Consider the following 12,297-nt stretch of genomic DNA (forward strand, 5'->3'; position numbering starts at 1 on the left):
GCCTTGTGGTACGCCACAGATGGTCTTGGGGCGCTTCAGATCAGAATGGAGGGAGGCGGACTCTCTGGGTTCTTCCGGTGAGGAAGGAGGTGAGTCAGTCCAGGGCTTTGTCATGGATCCCTGTGTCGTGGAGGCGTGTGTGCAGGGTGTGGTGGCAGACAGTGTCAAAGGCAGCCGAGAGGTCAAGAAGGATAAGGGCTGCGGTTTCGCCTTTGTCCAGGAAGGTCCTGTTGTCGTCGGTGGCAGCGATGAGGGCAGTCTCGGTGCTGTGGTTGCTGCAAAAACCGGATTGGGATGGGTCTAGAGTGTTATTTTCCTCAAGGTGGTGGGTCAGTTGCCTGTTGACGATCTTCTCGATGACCTTCACCAGGAACGGGAGTAGGGACAATAGTTTTTTAGGTCCTTTGGGTCCACCTTGGGTTTCGTGAGTAAGGCGTTGATCTCGGCGTGCTTCCAGTTTTCCGAGAAGGTGGCAGTCTCGAAGGAGCTGTTGATGATCATCCAGAATTGGGGGGCGATGATGGAGCTCGCTTTGTTGAAGATGTGGTGCGGGCAGGGGTCAGAATGTGAACCGGAGTGAATGGTGTTCATTACTTTGGTGGTGTTATGGTCGCTGACGGGGGTCCAGGAGAGCAGGAGGTTGGTGTGGCTGGGGGTCAGTGAGTCTGAGGTGTTGGCGACTGCCGGTGGGGTCTTGGTGTTGAAGCTGTTGTGGATGTCTGCGATCTTGCAGTGAAAGAAGGTGGCGAGGGAGTCGCAGAGGTCTTGTGAAGGTGGGATGTCGTTGGTGCTGGAGCTTGGTTTGGAGAGTTCCTTCATGATGTTGAAGAGCCCTTTGCTGTTGTGCGCGTTGTTGTCAATTCATTCCTGGAAGGAGGATCTCTTGGTGGTCCGGATGAGCTGGTGGTGCTTACGGATGGTGTTCTTGAGGGCTGTGGGAGTGGCCAGTGTCTGTTCTTGCCGCCACTTCTTCTCGAGTTTTCGGCAAGTCTGTTTGGAATTCCAAAGGTCGGTGGTGAACCAGATGGCCTTTCTGACGGCGCGGTTCTAGGAGGGTTTCATGATCGGGCGAGAGCGTTGGCGCAATTGTCTATACATTGCCTGAGGTTGCGGGCAGCTGTGTCGTTGTCAGTGGTGTCAGCTGGTGGGGTTCGACGCAAGGGAGGAGATCAGCTGGACGTTGGTGACCTTGTTCCAGCTGCGGCGGGGGATCGGTTGCGGATGGTGGTGTGTGGTGGGTTTCTCGAAGGTGAAGTGGATGCATTGGTTGTCGGTCCAGTGGAGTTCGGTGGTGTGGCTGAAGGCTATGTGGCTGCTGGCGGAGAAGATGGGGTCGAGCATGTGTCCGGCAGAGTGGGTGGGTCACATGACGAGCTTTTTGAGTCTGAGGATGTCGAGGTTGTCGAGCAGGGGGGTGGAGTTGCTGTCATTGGTGTTTTCGAGGTGGAAGTTCAGGTCTCCAAGGAGGATGTAGTCTGTCGAAGCAAGGGCTTGAGTGCTGACTACGTCAGCGATGGAGTCACTGAACTGTGGTCGAGGTGCAGGGGGTCTGTAGATGAGGGTACCTCTGAGGGTGGTCTTGGGATCTATGTGGATCTGGAAGTGCATGTGTTCATTGGTGCTGAGGGTGTCTTCGGTGTTGGTTGAGATTCTGATGTTGTTCCTGTGGGCAATGGCAATCCCTCCTCCCGGTCTGTTGGTGCGGTTTCTGTGGGTGATCTTGTAGCCGTCCGGGATGGCTATGGCGATGTCTGGTGCTGAGGATGGGTTCATCCAGGTCTCCGTCAGGAAAGCGATGTCCGGGGAGGAAGAGTCAAGAAGTTCCCAGAGTTCTATGGCGTGCTTGTGGACTGAGCGGGTGTTGAGAAGGATGCATCTGAGGTGGTTGCGTCCGGTTCTGGCGGGCGGGGCAGTAGCTCAGGGGGTGGTGAAGCTGCAGCTCCAGCAGGAGAAAGGTCTGTGGGTGAGCTTTGATGAGGCCTGGAAGCAGGTGGCAGATCAGTCAGAGAGTGTTTGCGTCGTAGTAGCATCGGGTGTTGGGCGGTCACGGGGGCCAGAGGGTCTTGCCTCTGGCGTGCCTTTGGTGCACCAGTGGCGTGGCTGCACAGCAGGTGGGAGAGAGGAGCAGCTGGGAGGTGGGAGGGAAGCGCGAATGGGCATACGAGGGGGCGGGCCACAGGGGACACGGGGTGGGAATCACGAAGGGGAAAAACAGAGAGGGAGCGTTAAAAGCTGAAAAATGCAAAGAAAAAACAAAAACTGACAAAAAACTGAGAAAAAACAGAGAAACAGAGAAAAGAAACAGTAAAGAGGCAGAAGGGAAAAAAACAGACACAGATGCAGACACACAGTACTTACCACTAGCCACCAGGGATGAGGCGCAGACGGGAGCCTGCAGGTGGAGGAGGGCCTTGAACTCACAGCAGGAGCGAGGGTGGGAAAAAGGACACTGGCACAGACAGGTGGAGCTGTGTGGCTTGGGGAGCTTCTCCTGACATGAACAGCATGTCAGGGGTCGCTCTCCCCACCGCACAGCGGGCGCCATTAAGAAGGGGAGGTGGGAGGGAGAAGCAGATGGGAGATGGGTGGGAAGCGCGAATGGGTGTGCGAGGGGGGCGGGGCTGTAGGGGATGCAGTGGCCAAAACCACAAAGGGGAAAAACATAGAGGAAGCGTGAAAAGCCGAAAAAGGCGAAGAAAAAAGAAAAACTGAGAAAAAACTGAGAAACAGAGAAAAGAAGCACTAAAGAGGCAGAAGGGAAAAAACAAACAAACACAGATGCAACACACAGTACTTCCCACTAGCCACCAGGCATGAGGTGCAGGCAGGAGCCTGTGGGTGGAGGAGGGATTCTAACTCACAGCAAGAGAAAGGCGGGGACAAAGGACACAGGCACAGACAGGCGGAGCTGTGCGGCATGGGAAGCTTCTCCTGACCTCAAAAGCAGGTCAAGGGTCTCTATCCCCACTGCGCAGCGGCCGCCATTAAGAAGGGGCGGTGGGAGGGAGGAGCAGCTGGGAGGCAGGAGGGAAGCGTGAGTGTGCGCGTGAGGGGGGCGGGGCCACAGGGGACACAGCGGTGGGAACCACGAAGTGGAAAACAGAGAGGGAGCGTGAAAAGCCGAAAAAGGCAAAGAAAAAAGAAAAACAGAGAAAAACAGAGAAAAACCAGAGAAACAGAGAAAAGAAACAGTAAAGAGGCAGAAGGGAAGAAAACAGACACAGATGCAGACACACTGTACTTACCACTAGCCACTAGGGATGAGGTGCAGGCGGGAGCCTGTGAGTGGCGGAGGGCCTTGAACTCGCAGCAGGAGTGAGGGCGGGGAAAAAGGACACGACAGATGGAGCTGTGCGGTGCAGGGAGCTCCTCCTGACCTCAAAAGCAGGTCAAGGGTCACTCTCTCCACCGCGCAGCGGACGCCATTAAGAATGGGAGGTGGGAGAAAGGAGCAGCTGGGAGGCGGGAGGGAAGCGTGAATGAGCGCTTGAGGAGGGTGGGGCCACAGGGGACGCATCGGCAGGAACCACAAAGGGGAAAAACAGAGAGGGAGCGTGAAAAGCCAGAAAAGGCGAAGTAAAAAGAAAAACAGAGAGAGACCAGAGAAAAGAAACAGTAAAGAGGCAGAAAGGAAAAAAACAGATACAGATGCAGACACACAGTACTTACCACTAGCCACCAGGGATGAGATGCAGGCGGGAGCCTGAGGGTGGAGGAGGGCCTTGAACTCGCAGCAGGAGTGAGGGCGGGGAAAAAGGACACAGACAGGTGGAGCTGTGCAGCATGGGGAACTTCTCCTGACCTCAACAGCAGGTCAAGGGTCGCTCATATAATGTTTGAATCCGTAGGTTTTTCTTGAATATGAGTGTATAGATGACGTTGCAGATACAAAAGTAGACTAGTTTCCATTGTTTAAGAAACATTGATGTTCTAAATTTTAGTAACCTTAATTTCAGTATATTTTCGTAGATTTACAGTTTAATGATAGAGTCTTGAACCTTTATAGATTAACTTTTCTTTAGCATGTTAAAAGGACTTTTCAGTTCTGACAATGTATTTAAAACATTTTAGGGGTCATTATGGTTCCTGCGGATGGTGTTAATATGGAGAAAAGTACTGCCAACAGGCTGACGGTACTTTTCACCATATTAAGACACTGGCGGTTTGGCTCAAACCAAACCGCCAATGTACCACACTGCCCGCCACAGCGGTGATGACTGCTGGGCTGGAGACTTTAGTCTCCAGCCCGGCGGCCGTCACTAGACTGCCTGCGGCATTATGATCCCACCTAACACAATGGTTTTCGTGTCTTCCTTACTGCCACGAAAACCATGGCGGTAGGTACTATCCGTGATAGAGAATTCCTTCCCTGTCACTGACAGTGGTCTTCCCCGCCCCTCTCCCTCCCCAGGTTTACCCCCACCCCTCCTTCCTCTCCAGAGCCCCCCTTCATTCATGCACCTTCATTCACACACACACATTCATACACTCGTTCCCACATTCATTCACGATTGCAGACATTCATTCACACCCGCACACACTTACATACATCGAAGCACACACGTATACACACCACACAACATACACGCACTCACACATCCATATATCCACACACACACAACACGCATCACACATGCGCATTCACGCACGCACATACTTACACACACACCCACACCCACCTGTGGGAGCACCCAACTTACCTTTTGTGAGGGGTTCCTCCAGCAGGAGACGGGATGGGGCACTGCTGCCAGCAGCAACGTCCACCAGCAGAATACCGCCAGGCTTCATCATGGGTCATGATACAGTCTGCGGCGGTCTACTGGCGTGGTGCTGCTTCTGGCAGCAGCACCACCTTACCGCCATCCGCCGCCATGGCCACAGCTGGATTTCCGCCATCCTTCTGGCAGAAATCGGGCTGTGGTCATATTATGGCAGACGGCTGGTAGCCACAATGATGGTCTGTTGGCGGCCGTAATCGCGACGGTAGTCGGTTTTTACCACCAGGGTCAAAATAACCCCCATTATCCTTATTAGGCTGAATAATATCTGAAGATTGTATGTACTGAGTACTAGATAGTAAGTATGTCAGTTTTTCTGTTCATAATTTTTCTTGAAGAAAAAGAAGATATGAGTTTGGTAGGGAAGCTTTTGTTTGTAAGTTAGGTTGATATTGTTGCATTCTGTCCATCCAGTTATACTTTTTAAATATACAGTGTAGTGTTCAGATATGGTAATAACTCCTTCATGAAAGATGATAGCTAAAGTTGTAAAAGTTCTTCCTGATAGACATATTTGTCGATCTTTAAAGTTTGTAATTTGAGTTTCTAATTTGGTACCATCTGTTCTGCACCATTGTAGCATTACCATTATATATTTTCCTATTCTTTGTGTAAATTGTGAAGACGGCAATTCAGAATCTACAGTGGTGGCAGGTCATATTTTGATTAGCATTTTTGGACAGTTTTTCAAAATCTACAGTTCTGATATCAGGTCAAATCTATCAGAGAGTATATTAGTAGTTGATGTAAAAGAGAAGACTTAATGTTCATGATTTAATTTGTAACTCACTCCAAAAATATAATCAATATTAGCTTGCTCTTCTTCCAAGACTCCAAGCAACACCGTAATAAACATCAAGGATCCAGTGCATACACCTGTAAGATCACGGATGCTAGAAGCTGAATTTAGTAAATTTCTGTCACTTTTTAATGATTGCAGCAAATTATATAGTGTTGAACACATTCTTTTATCTGTCTTCTGATCAATTTAATTTACTAAATGTGATAAATGGAGTAGTGCATTGACAATGACAGTGACATAGCAGTTAAAACCTGAACTGTTTTCCAATTGAGAACCTACAATTGCACCGTCACTTTCAAGTTTCCTTTTCTTGCCTCTCTCTATGTTGTCTTTCTGCTCTTTATTTTCTTCAACATCTGAAGATTATTTAGTACTCTTTCATTTTGAACAGAGAATTTGTTTTTCATAAATTGGATACTGCCCTAAGTGAGGAGCATATAGAGATCTTAACCGTTTATATTCTTTTACACAGGTAATGTCAGCACTAACTTAACTATTATCAAATTTAATCAGGAACAATTTGGACAAGAGTATAATTCATGAGAGTGCTACATATGACATTCCTTCTTTAAATACAGAAGTACCAACATTAACCAATGCTGAAACTACACTTAAGCCTTCAGATTTATGGATTGTTATTGTATTTGCTGAAGACAGTGGAAACTGTTACCTTTGGATTTATAAGTCTTTTACAAGTAAAAACCGGGCAACACATCAGCGAAACTTCTTTGCATCAGATATGTGATACAATGTTATGCCTAAGAATTCCACCTCGTCTCCATGTGGAAAATTATTAAATTGCATAACTTTACCCATTACACCATTGACTAAGCCTTCTTCAACATTCAAATTGTGACATAAAATAATGCAACAGCTTTTGTAGATACAGACATACTTTTCAAATCCTGCTGATTTTGACACAGATTTCTCCCAAAAAATCCAATTTTGCTTGCAGTTTGTCTGTGAGCAGTAGAGTCACTCCTTGGTGTTCCATTTTATCTATAGATGTCATTTCCAAAATGCCTTCTTTTTTCCAGCTGCAGTAAATTTTCATTGAACTTTGCACACTCTACAAATGTTGGTAATAAACACTATGGGGGTTATTCCAACTTTGGAGGAGGTGTTAATCCGTCCCAAAAGTGACGGTAAAGTGACGGATATACCACCAGCCGTATTACGAGTTCCATAGGATATAATGGACTCGTAATACGGCTGGTGGTAAATCCGTCACTTTTCCGTCACTTTTGGGACGGATTAACACCACCTCCAAAGTTGGAATAACCCCCTATATATTTGTTTTCTCTTATAATAATTTAACATTAGCTGTGCTACAGTTTTACCAGATGAAAATAGATTTCTGATCAGGCGACGTTCCAAAGCATGTTTTCCTTCTGTGAGAAATCCTACTCTAATGTCTTTCAATATTACTCCATATTGTATGTCAGAGGCTTGATACATATTTTAACCAAATATTTAAATTTCCAACACTTCCAAGAGAATTCCTTGTGTCATTATGCAGAAGTGTTTTAAAAATTGGTTGTCCTTTTACAGGGGTGAGTTGGAGTAGGTCTCCAAACACAATTACATGTTTTGCTCCAAAAGCACATGGTAGTTTGTCCTCAATACTTGCTGCATCCTTAAATGTATAAAAGCAAGCATTATGTTTGATACAATACTGAATTCATCAACAATAAGAAGAGTCATCTTTTTTAATACCCTTGATACCTCATGACAGGCATCTCCAGATAATTTCTGATGTTCAAGTTTATTATCATATTCAACAGGAAGCATACGTAGTCAATGTAATGTAACACCTTTAATGTTATGAGCAGCTAATCCGGTTGGAGCTATTACAATACAAGACAAGTTTGAATCAGTAGTCTTTTGAAGAAAAGTAGGAATAACTTTAACTAAAAAGCTTTTTCCATTACCAGCTTGTCCACTGATGTACAATAATATTGGTTTATATGTAGATTACTCACATACTTTTTTGTCATGAAGAAATCCATGTTTGATTTTATTTTTAACTTTGTTGTAAAGATATCCTTGTTCATAGTTCAGTTGTAGTAATAACTGTTCTAAAGCTACAGTTTCCTCTCTTGCCTGCTGCATGGCAATCTCCACTTCATTCATTGCTATAGCTTCTTCATTTTGAATTACTGGTTCTCCAAGAGAATCTTCATTTCCCAGTGTAGAGCTTTGACTGCTTTATGAATTGTCCTTAGCTATTTTAGCAGCAATAGTTTATTCCTGTTAAATCTAATCTTTTAACATTTGCCAATGGAGGAAATATTGAATACTCAATGGTATCTTTTACAGCAGTGGCTCCCAAACTGTGGTCCGTGGACCACTGGGGGTCTGCGAAGCCTCCTCAGGGGGTCCACGACTATTTATAAAATGTAATAATTTTAACATATTAGGTCACCAGCTGTGAGTAATGACTCCATTGGGGATCCCCGTATTCCAATAATGATTCAGTGGGGGTCCCTGGGTTCCAGTATTGATATAGCGGGGATCCTCAGATGTCAAAAGGTTGGGAACCACTGTTTTACAGCATAAAACAAATCTTTTTAAAAGTCATACTGACCAAGTAGTTCTGATTCATTTTGTCAGGGTTTAAACAGTTGTAAAAGGGCTAGGGGAAAAAAGAAATCCTTCTTTTCGGGAGTTTTACAACTAAGCTTCCTATGATGGATTAGATTTCCCTTGTAATGTCGTAACGAACAACCATCACATCCAGTGACTGCAAATCATCCTTCTTCAATGTTCTCAGTAACATTTCTTCTATATGTGTAACTGTTAGACCTGACAGCCTCAGGGTGGTCACCTTAAACTTTTTGCCTGCCTCCCTCCACTTTTTGACACTGTTTTTGCTGATTTTAGGACTCTGCACACTTTACCAAGGTTGACCAGTGCTAAAGTGCATATGCTCTGTCCCTTAAAACATGGTGACATTGGCTCATACCCAATTGGCTTATTTAATTTACTTGTAAGTCCCTAGTAAAAGTGCATTACATGTGCCCAGGGCCTGTAGATTAAATGCTACTAGTGGGCCTGCAGCACTGATTGTGCTCCCCCATAAGTAGCCCCCTTACCATGTCCCAGTACTCCCATTGCAAGGTCTGTGTGTGCAGTTTCACTGTCAATTCGACTTGGCATTTGAAAGTACTTGACAAGTCTTAAACTCCTTTTTCTTTAGATAAGTCATACCAAGGTAGGCCCTAGGTAACCCATAGGGCAGGGTGCTGTAGGAAAAAGGCAGGACATGTACCTGTGTAGATTATAGCCCTCATTACAACCCTGGCGGTTGGTGATAAAGTGTCGGTAATACCGCCAACAGGCTGGCGGGAAATACCGCCAATTTATGACCATGGCGGAAACAGCTCAGACGGACAGCCATTTTAACACTCTGACCGCCAGGGCGGAATCAACAGGCACCACGGCAGTAACCGCCTGCAGCCAGATGGAAGCCAATGTTCCGCCCACTGTATTAAGACACAGGAAACCATCTTTTCCAGGGCAGTACTAACGACATCAAAAGCCTAGCGGAAACAGATCTCCAAAGTCAAAGGACTCACCTGTGGAGATTCAGGGAAGAACCACGACGCCATCGAGCCCAAGCTGCACATATTCCCAATGTTGATTTACATCCTGCTCCACTATGAACACCAACGATGGTAAAGTCGACCACGGTGAATACACCCACCTGGCACACAGGGGAGGGGGGAGGGAAAAACGGGTGACACACACAAACAACATGCAACACCCCCACCCCCAACACCATACACACCAAATTACCCAATTTCTATCTCATATGAAAGCCTTGGAACTTTCTCAACTTATCATAGGTCCTACACATAATAAAGGCCACACAGTCGATTTGATCTTCAGTAATATAATGAATCTTAAGGTCTCTCCTCCTATCCCCCTAGCTTGGACAAACCACGTTCTAATCGAATTTAGTCTTCCCATTCAGCAAGTGGGTAAATCTGCTCCTACTCCAGCCCAACCCTATAGACATTGACATTCGCTTAATGCAACGGAATGTCTCAATATTTTAACTAAAACTAAACCCACTGTGAATGAGAATCTGAGTAATTTGATTGATTCCATACACACCTGGATCACTAATAATTTAGACGACCTCATACCTTTCACAGTGAGGCGGGGGTCATCGACTAGAAAGAAGAGGGAGCCCTGGTTTTCCCCTCTGCTGCAAACCCTTAAAAGGGACTGCAAAAGGCTGGAAAGGAAATGGAGAAAATCATATAATGCTTCCTATAGACAAGAGTATAGGAGAGGCATTGGACATTTCCATGGGGAAATTAAAACAGCCCAAAGAATCTATTATTCAGCAGTTATTGAACAGAATGCTAACTCCCCCAAAGCCATCTTTCAGGTGTTAAAAGACATTGCTTATCCGCAGCATCCGCCAGAAGGGGTAGAAGCCTCCCACAAGCATAGCAATGACATAGCCTCCTTTTTCCAGGATAAAATCACTGAGATTTATGCAGCCTTTCAGGCTAACCATATGAGTAAGTCACACTTGGAGCCACCATCCTGTAATGGGTCGGTCAGGCTCTCAGACTTCCTTCCAATAACATGTGATAGTGTTATTAGAGCTATGGGCACCCTTAAATCAGTCCTCCGCTTGACCCTGCCCCTCCAAAGGTCCTAGTCCTAGGATCATCAATAATTGCTCCCATCCTTACCAAAGTAATTAACCTGTCATTGGAGAGAGGCATTTTCCCTGCTCCATTGAAAGATGCGATTGTGAAACCCCTTCTCAAAAAACAAATCTAGATCCCTCAATTTTACAAAACTATGGACCCATCTCTTTGCTGCCAGCATTTGCTAAAATATTAGAAAGGCATGTAAATAGCCAGTTGTCCAACTATCTTGAGGACAATAACATCTTACATCCCTCACAAATGGGTTTTAGAGCATCCCACAGCACCGAATCGGCTCTCAATGCTGTGATGGAAGGGGTGAGATGGCGCCTTGATGATGGGCAAGCATCAGCAGTAGTGCTACTGGACCTGAGCACCGCCTTTGATACAGTGGATCATAGTATTCTTCTCCGTTGGCTAGAAGAGATAGGTGTTACAGGCGCAGTATTAGGCTGGTTAAATGAGTTCATAAACGCTCGATCAGGACAGGTACTGGATAGATCCTTCTACTCACAAAGTTTCAACAGTAGATGCGGTGTACCTCAGGGCTCCTCCCTTAGCCCTTCATTATTCAATGTATATATGCGGCCTCTCGCTAAGGTTGTGGAGCCATTCGGTCTCTCTCTTATAACCTACGCCGATGAAACACAATTGGTGTTTTCAGTGACCTCTAACCAAAACTCTTTAGATACTTCATTGGGTCCTGGCCTGTGTGCTATTTCTAACTGGATGTCAAAAATGTAACTGAAACTTAATACAGACAAAATAGAGGTCTTGTTTTTGGGCCCTCAAGTTTTGCTATCACCATCCTCTTCTGATCTGCCTTGTTTGAGAGAGCTCCCAGTTCCAAAGGAATATATTACAAGCCTTGGGATTTGGCTTGACCCATGGTTAGCCATGGACCAACAGACAAATAAAACCTCAGCCGTGTGCTTTGGCATATTCCGACTTTTGAGGAAGGTGTTGAAAATTCTCCCCTTCATGGCCAAGAGACTAATTATTCAGGCACTGATCAGTTCCCTATTGAACTATGGGAATGCCATTTTTTTTAGGGTCCCCAAAGTATGTTAAGAGGAAGCTTCAAGTGGTACAGAATATGGCTGCTAGATTGATTTTCAATATCCCCAAACATGAATCTGCTCAACCAGCTCTTCATACCTTGCATTGGCTCCAAGTTGAGCAGCGTATCAAATTCAAGGCCTTATGTTATATACATAGGTCCTTACATGATAAAGGTCCCCCACAATGACAATCTCTGGCCTCATTTTACAAACCTGCGAGAAACCTCAGGTCCTGATCAGCAGCCTTAGCAGCAGTCCTGCCTATAAAAAAGGCCAGATGGGGGGTAGGCCCTTCTCGTTTCTAGGGACCAGGCTATGGAATTCTCTGCCTCTACTGAATACATGGCTATACTGACTTCCCTCACTTTATGCCGTCAGGCTCTGTTGGAGCACTGGGAGGCCTCCGGGTAGCTATGCACTATACAAATAGATTTAACATAACATAACATGACACACAAGCAGATGCAGCAACATAACATGTTCAGCCCGTACCCCTCAGAAATAATGCAAGGAGAACTCCAATAGATAAAAGTGAGTGTAATAAGATAAAATAGTAGCAATACGTGCATCCAAATAAAAAAGTATAAACATATTTACAAATGAAGGGACACTGCCCAGTACTCAATGTTAAAGGGCCACAGGGCCACATTACAAAGTCCAAGGCCCCACTCACTCCTGCCAGAACATGGAGAGAACACTGCAAGGGCAACAGGTCGAAAATAGTCAGGCACCTCAGGGGGACAGGGAACAGGGAGACACCACAGCCGAAGATGGTACAATGCCACTGGTCCTGGAGGGGGCAACATGCCCTATGCTTTGTCCAGGGGAGTGAAAGGCCACAGTCTCTCAAGTGGGTGACTTGCCCACTGGCTCTGGAGGGGGCAACATGCCATGTGCCTTGTCCTGGGGAGTGAAAGGCCACAGTCTCTCACATGGGTGACTTGCCCACATGCTCTGGAGGGGCAACATGCCCTGTGCTTTGTCCT

The sequence above is a fragment of the Pleurodeles waltl genome, chromosome 11 (genome assembly GCF_031143425.1).
Source record: "Pleurodeles waltl isolate 20211129_DDA chromosome 11, aPleWal1.hap1.20221129, whole genome shotgun sequence".
In the NCBI taxonomy this organism is placed as follows: Eukaryota; Metazoa; Chordata; class Amphibia; order Caudata; family Salamandridae; genus Pleurodeles; species Pleurodeles waltl.